Raw genomic sequence first — 14464 nt, forward strand, 5'->3', positions numbered from 1 at the left:
TCCCCATCCTTGTCACTACACGCATGGCTCCTCTGGCCCCGGGGCTCGCATCGGGGGGCTGTAATGTGTGGGAAATGGGGGTGACTCGGTGCCAGGGGAGAATCAGCCTGTTGGGGAAATGGGAAACCAACATCACCTTCCTCTCCCGCGGCTCCCCGTGCTTGTCACCCTCGCCTCACCTCTCCCCCGGCCTGCCTCCTGTACTGAGGGCAGCTCAGCCCCGTGGCTCCCTGGGGATGTCCCACGGGTACCGTGTGTGTGCCCCCGTGCAGGGCAGGGGGAAGGTCTGGGGGGGCAGGCAGAGGCAGCGGCGGGATGGGATCCTCGGCAGGGCTGGGGCAACCCCTGCCCCGGGGGTCTGCACTCGCTCCCAGCTCTCCCCAGTTCCGCATGGGATGGGGCCAGACACACCGAGGAAGCCCCGGGACGGCTTCTCGCGGTCGGGTGGAGAACAGCACTCGGCCCCGGTGGGCAGGGCAGGGCCCGGCACCGAGCAGGCACCACCGGTAGCCCAGAGGAATAGGACCGGCTCGGCCCGAGGCGTCAGAGCGAAAAAGGGACGAGAACCGCCCCGGAGCCTCCGGCAGGAGAAAGAACAAGCCCCGAGCGGCAGAGACGGCCCGAACGCGGCTGCTCCCGCCCGGGCGGCGCTTAAATGGGGCGGCGGCGGCGCGGGCGCGTTCTGGGGCTGCGGGCGCGGCGGGCCGTGGCCGTGGGACCCCCCGGGCGGGGCCTCCGCGGGTGGGTGCAGGCCCTGTTCTCTTGGGACTGGCGGGGGAAAAAGCAGCCCCGGGCCGAGCGCTGTCCTGGGGTTTGTCGGGGGGTTTTGGGGCCGAGTCCGTGTGCGAGCGGGGGGAGTAGGGGCAGCCCCACGCGGCTCTCGGGTGCTGCTTGTTGGGGCTGGGCAGCCGCTGCCGCTCCCGGCGCAGGTCGGGCAGCGGCGGCCCGGGGGGCTCCTGCGGCGCCAGGCGGGTGGCGGTGGCCGGAGTGGCGGGGAAGGGCCGCGGCTGCGGCCGGCGGGGGTTCCTGGAGGCGGCTGGGCCTGGCTCCCCGCGGGGGTGCTTGGCGCTGGGGGCGTTTGGGGTGTGGGCCCGGCCCCCCAAGCCGGTGCTGGAGAAAGCAAGCCGGAAGCAGCCGCACTAAAGCGATGCCCTGCCTGTGCTGGTGCGGCCCCGCAGAGGTGTGGGGCCGGGCCCTCCGCAGCGCCCAAGCGCTCCCCAAAACTGCGTGTGTGGCCCTGGGGGTGCAGGGCTGTGGGGTGGCTGCGCTCCCCCCACCCCGCAGCATCACGCATGGGGACCGCAAAGGGGTCGGAAAGCAGAGAGGGTGAGCTGGTGTGGGGCCTGCAAATGGAGAGCTGGTCTTGTGTTCCTGGGGCTTGAAAAGAGGCTCCCGTGGCTGATTTTGGGGCTCGGAAACAGCTGGAGTCGTGCGTTTTCGGGACCTGCCAGAGGGGACCAAGTGGTGTGTTTTTGGGCTGAGGAGCAGAGGTGAAGCGCTGCGTTTTTGGGCCTCGAGAACAGGCTGAGCAGGTGGGTTTGTGGGCTCAGGAATGGGAGCTGGTTTGGGGGCCCAAAGCAGAAGCCGGTTTGGCTGTTTGGGCAGGGGGGTGGGAGGGCATTGGGGGCTGCGGGGGAAAGCGGAGGGTGGGCAGGGTGCACGGACCCTCCCTGGAGGTGGGGGTCTGGTCGCGTCGGACCCCAAAGTTCGGGAGGCCGGCGTGCCCCGGGCCAGACTCGAGGTCTGAGGTGGTCTCTGGGGGGGAAGGGTGCATTTCAGACCCCGCACGCCCTCTTGGAGCCCAGCTCTTCTTTGTATGCTGCTGAGAAGAGTTCTGAAGTACTTAATCATACAAACTAATTAATCGGTATTTCCACAGGGTACAGCGGTGATGTTTAATAGTAATATTCAAGTTCTGACAGTGACTGCTTTCCGACCTTGTCCAAAGCCCAAACTGTTGCAAATAGCTGGAGCTGGTAAGGAGAAGGAGCCGAAATCAAGCGGAGCTTCGGTGCAGAGCTGGAGCTTCAGCTAGCCAGAACTGTGGCAAGGAGGAGCTGGAAGGAGATGGGGTGTCCGCTGCCTGGAGCGTGCGTTAGCCAGGGGCGAGGTTACCTGTGGCTGTAATGAGCGGGAGCGGCCGTGAGCTGGAGCGCCTGTTCGCCGGAGCATCCGTCGGCCGGGCTGCGCCGCCAGCAGGGCTGCAGAGCGGCCGGGCGCAGGCAGGGCTGTCCCCAGCAAGCGTCTCTGAGCAGCAGGGAGGCGAGCGGCCCTTCTGGCAGCGGGGAGCCTGGCCCCTTCCCTCGGGGATTAAATCCACGCCCTGCGCCTCTCCCTGCACGGAGGGTGTCTCCCGGTCCCCTTCCTGGGGGTGGAAGCGAGGTGGGGGTGGCCCGGCTCTCCTGGGGCAGCCCCGCTGCGAGGGGGCGCAGGCGCGGCGTCCGCACGAGGCGGCGGTGTCTCCCTGGTGCCTGGCAAAGGGGAGAGGGGCTGGTCGGCTGGAGCTCCCGGGGTGCACGGCCTGGCCCCGCAGGGCCCCTCTGGCAGAAGCCTCCCCTGTGCTTTCCCCGTTGGCTGGGTGTGACAAACAGGATCATTTTTTGCCTCCTCTTTTCCCGGTGTCACCTTCTGCGTCACGTGAAGAAAAGCCTGCGTGGTGGATCCCGCTTGCTGCTCGGGCAATGGCGCGTATGGGGCCGGGGGAGCGGGGAGAAACCTTTGCGAGTTCAGGGAGGCTACAGATGCTCCACATGAAACACAGAGAAAAGGCAAAAGTGCTGCCAGTGCCGAAAAGCTGATGAAAACTTGCCGTTAACAGGGCGTGCCTCGTTCCTGAATTGGTCCCTTGGCAGTTACGAATGTTCTCCTTTCAGGTAAAAGAATGAACTTTCATCTAGGAGAAATGAAGAGCTGCCTGTTGCCTTCTTCAGGGTCAAGTGTTTCTCTTCTGTTTGCTCAGACTACTTTTATGGGCAAGTTGGGAAGAGCCTTTTATTTTTATATGCACAACTACCTTTTTAGTCATCTCTGGTGTCAGTAGAGTTAATTTTTGAGCACCTAGATGCCAGTAGAAATATAATGAGTGAAATGCGATGGAAACTGACATTTCAATTTGATTTGTATTCAGGTTTTTTTTTCATACGAGTGTTGATGGCACGCTGTGCTGTGCGTCAGTCCACATTCTGTTCGGTGGAGCCTTCGGTCTAGGAGTTTTACGTACAAAAAAAAAAGTTTGTCCTTCCAAAAAAGGACTAGTCATTCCTAGGCTCGAGGCGTAGACTGGGAGAGTCTCTGGAGCCCATGATCAGAATGACAGTGCTGCTGCTCTTTGTCTTCACTGGCGTTAATTTCCCCACTGCTCCATGGTGGTGGGGAGCCCTGAGTCGTCGTTTTTTTTTCTGTCTCTAACACATTTTTTTTCCCCAAGGAGAGGCTACATTTAAAAGTGAATGAGTGTCCTGGTTTTGTCTGGGATAGAGTTAATTTTCTTCCTAGTAGCTGGTATAGTGCTGTGTTTTGGATTTGAGGATGAGAATCATGTTGATAACACACTGATGTTCTAGTTGTTGCTAAGAAATGCTTACACTGGTCAAGGACTTCTGAGCTTCCCCTGCTCTGCCGGGCGCACGAGAAACTGGGAGGGGACACAGCCAAAAGCGTTGATGGAAACTGGCCCAAGGGCTATTCCATCCCATCTGGCGTCATGCTCAGCATAGAAACTGGGGGGGGGGAGTTGGCCGGGGGATAGGGATCGCTGCTGGGGGAGTGGCTGGGCATGGGTCGGCGGGTGGTGAGGGGTTGTATCGCTTGTTTTTTCCTGGGTTTTGTTCCTCTCTTGCTCTCTTGTTGTTTTCCTTCTCATGAGAATTCAGTCTTCTTCTTTTGTTCCAATGCTTAAACTCTTCTTATCTCAGGCCACGAGTTTTCTGACTTTTGCTCCTTGGATTCTTTCCCCCATCCCACCGGGGCGGGGGAGGGTGAGCGAGCTGCTGGGTGGTACTTAATTGCCGACCGGGGCTAAACCACAACAATTAGTTTCCTCCGAAACGTGTCAGTCACTAAACTTGAGCGATGTTGATTAAAACCACAAAAATGACACCTGTCTTACAGACCTGGAGTCCTTCTGAACGTGTATTCATCCCACGCAAATGTCATTGGGCTACAGATCGTCTGCACTTTGCGCTTTGAAGAGACAGCGTGCTGAGACAGGGATGAGCTCTGAAAGAAAAAAGGTACAAGGTCATGGGGTTTTTGGTCTGTTTTTTTTGTGGGGGGCGCGTGCGTGTGTTTTAAAAAGAAGAGTGCGATGCTGAGTGGTGGCAGCCCGCAGAGCTCTCTTGCTGCCGGAGCTCTCCTTTTCTTCTCTTTCACTCCTCTTTCACGGCTGTAATGGTAATTTGGACAATTGTAGAGGAGCAGTTAAGTTACTTGCCGGTGTCGATGTGCTGGTAGTCCCAGGAAGGTAAATGCTTGAAGCAGTAGTGAATAACTTGGCCGCAAGTGGAATTTCCGAAGGAAGAAGAACAACGGGAAGCAAATAGCAAGTTACCAAACAATTTGCGTGGGTGAAAGACGTTGAAGTTTTATTGCCAAATGTTGTTGGGCAGTATGTTCCAAGTGGCTATTTTTGGTCAACGTGAATTTTCAGGAAGTTCAGGGTTGTGCGTGGCAAAACGTGTCCCCCTGTTTATGCATGCTGCTGTGTAAATGTCCAGCGGCAGGGCTGTTGTTCTCTGCTCTCCATGCTGCCACGGTAGCGCTGCGGTATTTAGACCCGACAGAGGGCTTTAGGAAGGGAAGGGGAATGCCTGTTTTCCGTGAGGGCTATGAATGCTGACCCTTTTCTCCGCCGCTTTCCCGTGCGTGCGATGAAGCGGTTTTATTTTTCTCCCTTGTTCCCGGTCTAAATAGTTGTGAAGCTGTCGCTGCTGTGGGATTGCAAGTGGTGTTTCTAGGTTTTTGTGGGGTTCTAGTTATGGATCCCTTTTGCTGTGGGGAAGTGTCAAGATAAGGTTTTCAGTGTAAAGCTTCAGAAACTACATCCACTGAAATCAGGGGAGGTGGAACTGATGTTGCGCATGCAGCTGTGCTCGCGGGGATGCTCGGTGGCCCCTCGTCAAAACAGCAAGGGGCGTGTGGCCATGCGGAGGGCTGTGCTCTGGGTCTGAGGGCGTGCCGTCTTTTTGCTGTTGGAAGACGGACTAGAGCGCGTGGCTGTGAAATGTCAGGACAGTCAAAAGCTGGGAGGGACCCTAGGCAGGTTTGGTGGCACAACTGCAGTGTGAGAAGGACTTGACCGTTTGGAGAAACGGCCTGCAAAAAATCATTCCTGTTTTGCAAGGAGGCAGTTCACAGGGACAGATGGGTTGCTGTGCTGTTTAACGAAAATGCTCACCTTGGGACGTATGGGGTGAGGAAGTCTTGACTGTACGTAGGCTTCGGAAACTGTACGTGGGTATGTGTGTGCGTCACCTGCGTGTATCTATGAAAGGGGTTCTAGTGAAACCAAAGGTGCCCGTGAGTCAAAAAAAGGCGCGGTTGTCTAAAAACTGCAAAAGCTCTAGCGGCCTGTGTCATCAACTGTAGCAAAGATGAAGGAAAACCCTTTTTCCTCCACTCAGTTGTAGTCTTCACCAACCTTCAGAAAAAAGGGAAGCTTTAGATTCCTACCCGGCATTATGCTACTAAAGGTTTTTTTTCCTCTCTCAGCAGAACGTCAGCTGCCACCATTTCGCCGTGGTCGCCCTTTCTTCTGCCAGGAAAGTACGAGACGGATGGAAAGGCTGCGTAGTGGTCTGCAAGTACACGGTACGCCTATGATGTGTGCCTGCGTTTTTCCTAAGGTACTCGTAGCGTGGACTTTAAAGGTAACACGAAGAATGTGCCAGCTCTCCTTCTATAGTATTTCTATGAAGTATTTCAACACAAATACTACAAGTAGAATAAGGCGTGTTCTGGAGCATGCCTATGCAAAGCTGACTTCCCTTGGTTTCTTTTTCATTCCTGAAAGCGTAATCTTCTGTCTGTGCGCTTACTGTTAAATGATACTGTGAAAATAATTTTGTACTACAAGAGGAAAGAAACTGTTGGGAAGAGTTCAGCTGTTCAGAAGGAAGAGCCTTTGTTTTCATGGTAAAAGCTTTCTGCTTTTTCAGTCAGTAAGTTTTTGAAATATCTTCTAGCAGTACTTGAAGAACCTTGCTGCGATCCTAGCGTGCGTACTAAAAGCCGTCAAGGTCAAAGAAGAGACATGGACAAAACGGGAGAAATGGGCGTCGCTTCCGCATGTTTTCTAGGCTTTCCCAAGAAGCATTAGCAGCCTTGTAAGTACCGCCAGTGAGTCCTGATGTGGTTTTGGTGAGTTACTGCTTCAATAAGGTCCTTTTTCCGGAAGCTACAGTGTGTAATTTTTGGCTTCAGTTGGAAAGAGATTTTCCCGACTGGAAATCCTTCTCATTCAGAGAAGTTGCATTTGATGAACTTCCCATTGGAGCGGCTGTACGTGCCAGCAGAAGTCATCAGCAACAAGACTTTTCACTCTCTTGAAAAACAAACAAAAGTCAATTGCCTTCCAGGGGCCCAAGCCCAGCACGTCTTCCAAAAGTTGATGGCATTGCTGGTCTTTGGTTCTCAGTTGTAACAGCCGAGGTATGTTAAAAAGGCGTTCCTCCGCGTGCTTCAGTACAGCCAGAAGCATTAGCAAATCTGCCAGTCCCTTTTGGTAGCCTGATGCGTTGCAGCGCTGGGGATTTGATTTCTGTGTGGCTGCCCCCCCCCCCCCCCCCCCCCCCGTGAAACCATCTGGGGGATCTCTTATGTCACTGACTTTTCTATCATAACTGAAACTTTAAACAGAAGCTAAAATTGTGTCATTGTCGTGGTTTAGCCCCAGCCGGCAACTAAGCACCACGCAGCTGCTCGCTCACTCCGCTTGTAATCGCTTACAAAGTGATTGGCACTGTTTAAACTGTGACTGCCCAATAGCTGTGGCATACAACTTACGAGGTGTATTTCAGCAGTTGGATATTTGTTCTCCATGTTTCAAGAGAGAGGCAACGGAATGTTACAGGTTTTTCCCCAATATTTTGACGGCGTGCTCTGCAGTGCTTTATTTCTGCCTCTCGTTCCATGGCGCGTTTCCCCGGCGCTTCAGCGGCGTCTCTCTTGGGCAGCGCGGCTGGGCAGATGTCCCTCCTAGTTACATAGCACACGGCCCCCCCCAGTCCCATTATAACCGTGCATTTTGGAGAGAGATGATGTAACGGTATCCCAGCTGTGCAAGTTAAATGAATGCAAAAGGAAACTCAAATGCTTTTACCGTGTAAGTGTTGTTGTTGGATGTATGTAAACATACGCCCACCTTGTTAGTGTAGAGTGAATTACTGAGATTTGTCCTTTATTTTCCGTGTTACTCTCTAAAGTTTTACACTTCCCTTTCAGCTTTCTTGACCGAGCAAGCGAGACGTGCAGCAGCAGCGCGAGGGCGGCAGCCGTTGTGGTGGATCCCTAAGCGTAGGTTCTGATGAGGGTCCGACCTTGTCCTGCAGCCTCACGGGGTTGTCTGCCTGCAGCAGTGCTGGAAGGAAGGGATGAGACATTTTCCAAGAGCAGCAAGAGCGTTCACTTGTAGGTGAAGAAGGTGTTGAAAATCCTATCCCTTGGTCTTAATAGTGATTTGAAGCGTTGCAGTCCCTGTAGCTGTTAAAGCATGCCCTGTATCTCGAGCGGAGCTGTTTCCCTAGAATCCTCCTTCAGCTCAACTCCTCTCCTATCCCTTATTCTGACTGAATGCCTGTACTTTCTGCTGTGCTGGTTTTTTCATGGGCTGAAATGGAATTTGGGGTTTGTGAGAGACTGAAAGAGTTAACGTCTCGAACGTTGTGGCGATTTGAGGCGCTATTTGCATGGCGAGGGCAGGTCGGGGAGCACGGGGTGGGGGAGAGCAAGAGCGGGACGTGGAGAGCGCGTCGGAGGATGCGCGGTTCCAGGTTCTGCCAAACCTGACCACGTACGGCCAGAGGTCGCACAGAGTTTATCTGAGGAAGGGGCTTGCAACCGCCCCAGAGACCCTTCATGACCACCCCCCTCCCCCAGCGCCTGCGCAGAAGATTGAGAACTTTCTAGAACAATGACCATGTCAGTCCTGAAGGGGCGTACCTGGAGGCGGGGATTAGCCAATAAAAGGCTTGCCCCCCCCCAGGGAAGCGCGCGCACGCCCACCACTGGACGATTGCCACGTCTGTCATCGTCATCGCGGGATTCGAGGGTGGTGATACTTTTTCTTTCCCTTTTCTCCTCTCTTCTCCTTTCCTTTTCTTGCTTCTCTTCTCCTCTGCTTTTCCAATATATATATGCAAGTTTGGGATCGGGTTGCCCGGAAAATAGCTCCATTGCCAAATCGCCTTTGTTCGTTCGTTAAACTCATCAGGTCGTTAAGTTTGTCCGTTTGTGGAATTCGCCAGTAAATAAAGTTGCTGGCCAGCCTGTTCCTCTGGGTCATTGTCGTGACTCTGCCGACCACGCGGCTCTGCCGAGCAGAACTCGGCCTTTGTCGGTACTCAAACAGTCGGGGAATCGAAAAGATTCACCCCTCTCGCAACCCACCGAGTGGGACGAGACATTAATTTGGTGTCAGAAGTGGGATTCCCTGACTTGATCAGTGAGAGGAAGAGGGAGGGGATATCAATTGAGTCGAGAAGGGAGGACGTGAATCGGCTGAGTCCGAGTCCTCCGGCAGATGATGATCATGGCTTCCTGGGTTCAGCCTGATCTGGACTGCTCCCCTTTGTTGTTAGAGTTGTTAAAAGCTGTTGTTTTGGGTGTTTTGGTAGCTGCGCTGACGGCAGCGCAGAAATACAAGTGCACGGTAAAATGGGCTGAGCGAGCGGCGAGCGAATTGTCACAAGATTTGGGTAAAAGCTTGCAAGCGGAGCTGGAAGCTGAGCAGAAAAAACGGGTGCGATCGGAAATAGCAGCGACTAGGTTGCAGAATCAGTTGCGCGACGCTTTTGTCGGGGAGCGCGAGTTGTGGTCGGCGCTAGTGGAGGCGCGGAGGGAGGATCTGGAGAGCGAGTGTGGGCACTGCGGTCTGTCTAAGGAACGCGAGCTGGCTGACGGGGGAGTAGCTGGCCGCTACCCCTGGGAGGAAATGGAACGGGCAAAGTGCCAACATGATGAGAGAACTGCTCCCCAACTTCGCCCACTTATTAAAACGGAATTTCAATATGAAGGGGGTGCCGATACCGCGCCGGAAATCATAACAAAAGAAATACCCTATAGTGCAACTGAATTGGCCAAATTACAAGATCGATATAGTAGGCTCCCTAGAGAAACGGAGACAGAATGTGTGTGGAGGGTCTCCCTCACGGGGGAGGACAGAATTTAAACTTTCTGAGGAGGAGGCGCAGGGATACTGGGGTCCAGGCGTGTTTCTAACCGTCCCCGACACTCGAGCCCCCTGGTCCCTCACTCAAAGGGCTGGAGGGCTGGACCCCTTGGAACGGGGAGATCGGGTGACCATCCCCACTCCGGGACTGGATCAGAGTACCGAGAGCGTGCAGAAAGCCGCCTGCCTCCAGCTCGGGCATGACCGGCACTTAACACCCCATCAGCCCTCCCCGATGTTGCTAAAAGCCGACCCCAGTCGAATGAAACCCCTGATAAAGGGCCTCCCTGACCCCCTAAAGCTACATGCCATACAAATCCAGGACCGCCTAAGGGCAGCGCTCCCAATTCAGGAGCGTTTAACAGAAATGCTAACACCCCGGAGAAGCCAAAGGCAGTCCGCTCCGGCGGAATTCCCCCTCACCTGGGGAGGGGTTGCGCAGGAGCTGATCAGTTATAGCCGCAACGTGGGAATCTCCGGAGGGGAACAAAGGGGTAAAGCTGCGGTTAGGAGAACGGGATTAGACAATCAGCTTTTAAAAGGCCTACCTGTCGGAAGACCTCCTGATAATCCCTTGCTTTTAAAACCGGTCCGAAAGGGGACCGAGTTTTCCTTTTCTTTTGCAGGGGGAGAACCAGACCGTCGCCTGCTAAAACATAGCGATCTCGTCGGAGGAGCATCGGACCTCGATGAATACTGCCAATGTTGTATTAATAGTCCTTATATGTATTTACGATTTTTCATGTGGGCGGTGGTCCTCCTCTCCCCCGGGAAAGGAGGACACGGGGGAAGTGGAAACCATATTCCTTAGAAGCTTGTGTGGGAACCAATTCATGTGTTTACTAGAATCTGGAATAGAACCGACCAAGGGATATGTGTTGCCCTTCCCCAGCCAACCGAACAAGGATTGAGATTTGGTGGTGGTGGTGGTGGTGTTTTTTTGTTGCATTACCCCATATTATGTATAACTTGGAAAAGTTCTTAACTATAACACTGGTCCTGGGGACCCCCCCCCCCCCCCAAAAAAAAAAAAAAAAAACCAAAAAACAAACACAAAAAACAAACCTGGCTCTTTGGGAGAGTAAGGGTTCTGATAAGGGACATGTGTATTTGTTGGGGTTAGAGTCAAGTATTGTGGCATACCCTGTACACACTACCCTTTGCAGAGCCTGCCGCTCACTGCTAAACCTGACATACCTGTAAAATTAGCTTCCTGTTGGAAGACGGACTAGAGCGCGTGGCTGTGAAATGTCAGGACAGTCAAAAGCTGGGAGGGACCCTAGGCAGGTTTGGTGGCACAACTGCAGTGTGAGAAGGACTTGACCGTTTGGAGAAACGGCCTGCAAAAAATCATTCCTGTTTTGCAAGGAGGCAGTTCACGGGGACAGATGGGTTGCTGTGCTGTTTAACGAAAATGCTCACCTTGGGACGTATGGGGTGAGGAAGTCTTGACTGTACGTAGGCTTCGGAAACTGTACGTGGGTATGTGTGTGCGTCACCTGCGTGTATCTATGAAAGGGGTTCTAGTGAAACCAAAGGTGCCCGTGAGTCAAAAAAAGGCGCGGTTGTCTAAAAACTGCAAAAGCTCTAGCGGCCTGTGTCATCAACTGTAGCAAAGATGAAGCAAAACACTTTTTCCTCCACTCAGTTGTAGTCTTCACCAAGCTTCACAAAAAAAGGAAGCTTTAGATTCCTACCCGGCATTATGCTACTAAAGGTTTTTTTTCCTCTCTCAGCAGAACATCAGCTGCCACCATTTCGCCGTGGTCGCCCTTTCTTCTGCCAGGAAAGTACGAGACGGATGGAAAGGCTGCGTAGTGGTCTGCAAGTACACGGTACGCCTACGATGTGTGCCTGCGTTTTTCCTAAGGTACTCGTAGCGTGGACTTTAAAGGTAACATGAAGAATGTGCCAGCTCTCCTTCTATAGTATTTCTATGAAGTATTTCAACACAAATGCTACAAATAGAATAAGGCGTGTTCTGGAGCATGCTGTCCTGGTTTTGGCTGGGATAGAGTTGATTTCCTTCCTAGTGGCTGGTGTAGTGCTGTGTTTTGGGTTTTAGTAATATTGATAACACGCCGACGTTTTGGCTGTTACTAAGCGGTATTTACACTTGTCAAGGACTTTTTTTCCCAGCTCCCCATGCTCTGGCAGGTGCCCAAGAAGCTGGGAGGGGGCACAGCCAGGATTGTTGATCCAAACTGACCAAAGGGCTGTTCCATACCATGTGACGTCGTGCTCAGTATATAAAGCTGGGGAAGAAGAAGGAAGGGGGGGGGACATTCGGAGTGATGGCGTTTGTCTTCCCAAGTAACTGAAAAGAGCTAAAATCCCCAAAGACAAAAAGAAATGTTGTAAATATCTTGGTTGCTCAATGTTTCCTTTTAGTTTCCCTTTCACAAATAATTTAGCCTAGCTTGCCAGTATTGTTGGCCTTAAGTAAGGAAGCTTAGACAGTAGAATTGCTAACGAGCATTCTTTATTTGACCTAGTCATTAGAGTAAGAATGCTTTGCCTGTGTTAAATCCTTGGTTAGCTGAGAGAGTTGCAATGTAGATAGATAAAAAGGAATTCTCCAGGCCCTGTGTCCCTGGAAAGGGCTGATAAGGAGAAACTACACAAGAACCACCTGATTTTGGATATGCAAGGAAGGTATGAGTAAGACAAAGATGGACTGAGCATGCGTAAAGACAAAGTTCAGTCAGCGGTCAGAGTGATGAAGACTACTGACTTCCTCCAAGGACCACCAGAGGATCCCTAACGACCACCTAAGGACTTAAGTACGCATGCGTCAGGGACATTTACATGTATTAATGAGTTCCAAGAAATCTCATGTTTATATAAATTAATCTGATGAATATGTATATTTTGCAACAGATAACCTCTGCGATCTTGCTTGTTTGTCGGAGCACTTATGGTGGAGCGATCCCCAGTGCTGCCCAGCGCTGTAATAAAGGATGCCTGCTTAATAGTAACTCCGTTGCTATTGAGTTTGATTTCGGGAACACTCTGAAACTCCAATTCACCTGTTGGGAGATTTGGATTTTAAAGGGTAGTCTCCACGAATTTTGTTTCATAACCATTACGCGTGAGGGAGCCCTGCTTTCCTGGAGATGGCTGAACACCTGCCTGCCCATGGGAAGGAGTGAATGAATTCCTTGCTTCGCTTTGCTCGCGCGTGCGGCTTTTGCGTTCCCTATTAAACTGTCCTTATCTCAACCCACGAGTGTTCTCACTTTTACTCTTCCGATTCTCTTCCCCATCCCACCGCGGGGGGAGTGAGCGAGCGAGCGGCTGTGTGGTGCTTAGTTGCCGTCTGGGGCTAAACCACGACAATGCCTACGCAAAGCCAACTTCTGTCCGTTTCTTTTCTCTTCCTGAAAGCGTAATCTTCTGTTTCTGTGCGCTTACTGTTAAATGATACTGTGAAAATAATTTTGTACTACAAGAGGAAAGAAACTGTTGGGAAGAGTTCAGCTGTTCAGAAGGAAGAGCCTTTGTTTTCATGGTAAAAGCTTTCTGTAAAATGCTTTTTCAGTCAGTAAGTTTTTGAAATATCTTCTAGCAGTACTTGAAAAACCTTGCTGCGATCCTAGCGTCCGTACTAAAAGCCGTCAAGGTCAAAGAAGAGACGTGGACAAAACGGGAGAAATGGGCGTCGCTTCTGCGTGTTTTCCAGGCTTTCCCGAGAAGCATTAGCAGCCTTGTAAGTACCGCCAGTGGGTCCTGATGTGGTTTTGGTGAGTTACTGCTTCAATAAGGTCCTTTTTCCGGAAGCTACAGTGTGTAATTTTTGGCTTCAGTTGGAAAGAGATTTTCCCGACTGGAAATCCTTCTCATTCAGAGAAGTTGCATTTGATGAACTTCCCAACGGAGCGGCTGTACGTGCCAGTAGAAGTCATCAGCAACAAGACTTTTCACTCTCTTGAAAAACAAACAAAAGTCCATTTCCTTCCAGGGGCCCAAGCCCAGCACGTCTTCCAAAAGCTGATGGCATCGCTGGTCTTTGGTTCTCAGTTGTAACAGCCGAGGTATGTTAAAAAGCCGTTCCTCCGCGTGCTTCAGTACAGCCAGAAGCATTAGCAAATCTGCCAGTCCCTTTTGGTAGCCTGATGCGTTGCAGCGCTGGGGATTTGATTTCTGTGTGGTTCCCCCCCCCCCCCCCCCCCCCCCCCCCCCCCGGGGAAACCATCTGGGGGATCTCTTATCTCACTGACTTTGCTATCATAACTGAAACTTTAAACAGAAGCTAAAATTGTGTCATTTACAAAGTGATTGGCACTGTTTAAACTGTGACTGCCCAATAGCTGTGGCATACAACTTACGAGGTGTATTTCAGCAGTTGGGTGTTTGTTCTCCATGTTTCAAGAGAGAGGCAACGGAATGTTATGGGGTTTTCCCCAATATTTTGACGGCGTGCTCTGCAGTGCTTTATTTCTGCCTCTCGTTCCATGGCGCGTTTCCCCGGCGCTTCAGCAGCGTCTCTCTTGGGCAGCGCGGCTGGGCAGATGTCCCTCCTAGTTACATAGCACACGGCCCCCCCCAGTCCCATTATAACCGTGCATTTTGGAGAGAGATGATTTAATGGTATCCCAGCTGTGCAAGTTAAATGAATGCAAAAGGAAACTCAAATGCTTTTACCGTGTACGTGGTGTTGTTGGATGTATATAAACGTACGCCCACCTTGTTAGTGTAGAGTGAATTACTGAGATTTGTTCTTTATTTTCCGTGTTACTCTCTAAAGTTTTACACTTCCCTTTCAGCTTTCTTGACCGAGCAAGCGAGACGTGCAGCAGCAGCGCGAGGGCGGCAGCCGTTGTGGTGGATCCCTAAGCGTAGGTTCTGATGGGGGTCCGACCTTGTCCTGCAGCCTCACGGGGTTGTCTGCCTGCAGCAGTGCTGGAAGGAAGGGATGAGACATTTTCCAAGAGCAGCAAGAGCGTTCACTTGTAGGTGAAGAAGGTGTTGAAAATCCTATCCCTTGGTCTTAATAGTGATTTGAAGCGTTGCAGTCCCTGTAGCTGTTAAAGCATGCCCTGTATCTCGAGCGGAGCTGTTTCCCTAGAATCCTCCTTC

The 14464-nt window shown here is 52.3% G+C and overlaps 1 long non-coding RNA gene across 1 annotated transcript; it reads left to right on the top strand.

Moving 5' to 3' along the window:
* The first annotated feature begins 5716 nt into the window (after positions 1-5716).
* On the top strand, positions 5717-14188 carry LOC142415305 (uncharacterized). The gene is made up of 3 exons (XR_012777363.1): positions 5717-5843; positions 12954-13094; positions 14152-14188. It is a non-coding gene; the product is annotated as an uncharacterized LOC142415305 (long non-coding RNA).
* Positions 14189-14464: the final 276 nt, after the last annotated feature.

This window comes from Mycteria americana, chromosome 10, assembly GCF_035582795.1.
Source record: "Mycteria americana isolate JAX WOST 10 ecotype Jacksonville Zoo and Gardens chromosome 10, USCA_MyAme_1.0, whole genome shotgun sequence".
Taxonomy (NCBI): Eukaryota; Metazoa; Chordata; class Aves; order Ciconiiformes; family Ciconiidae; genus Mycteria; species Mycteria americana.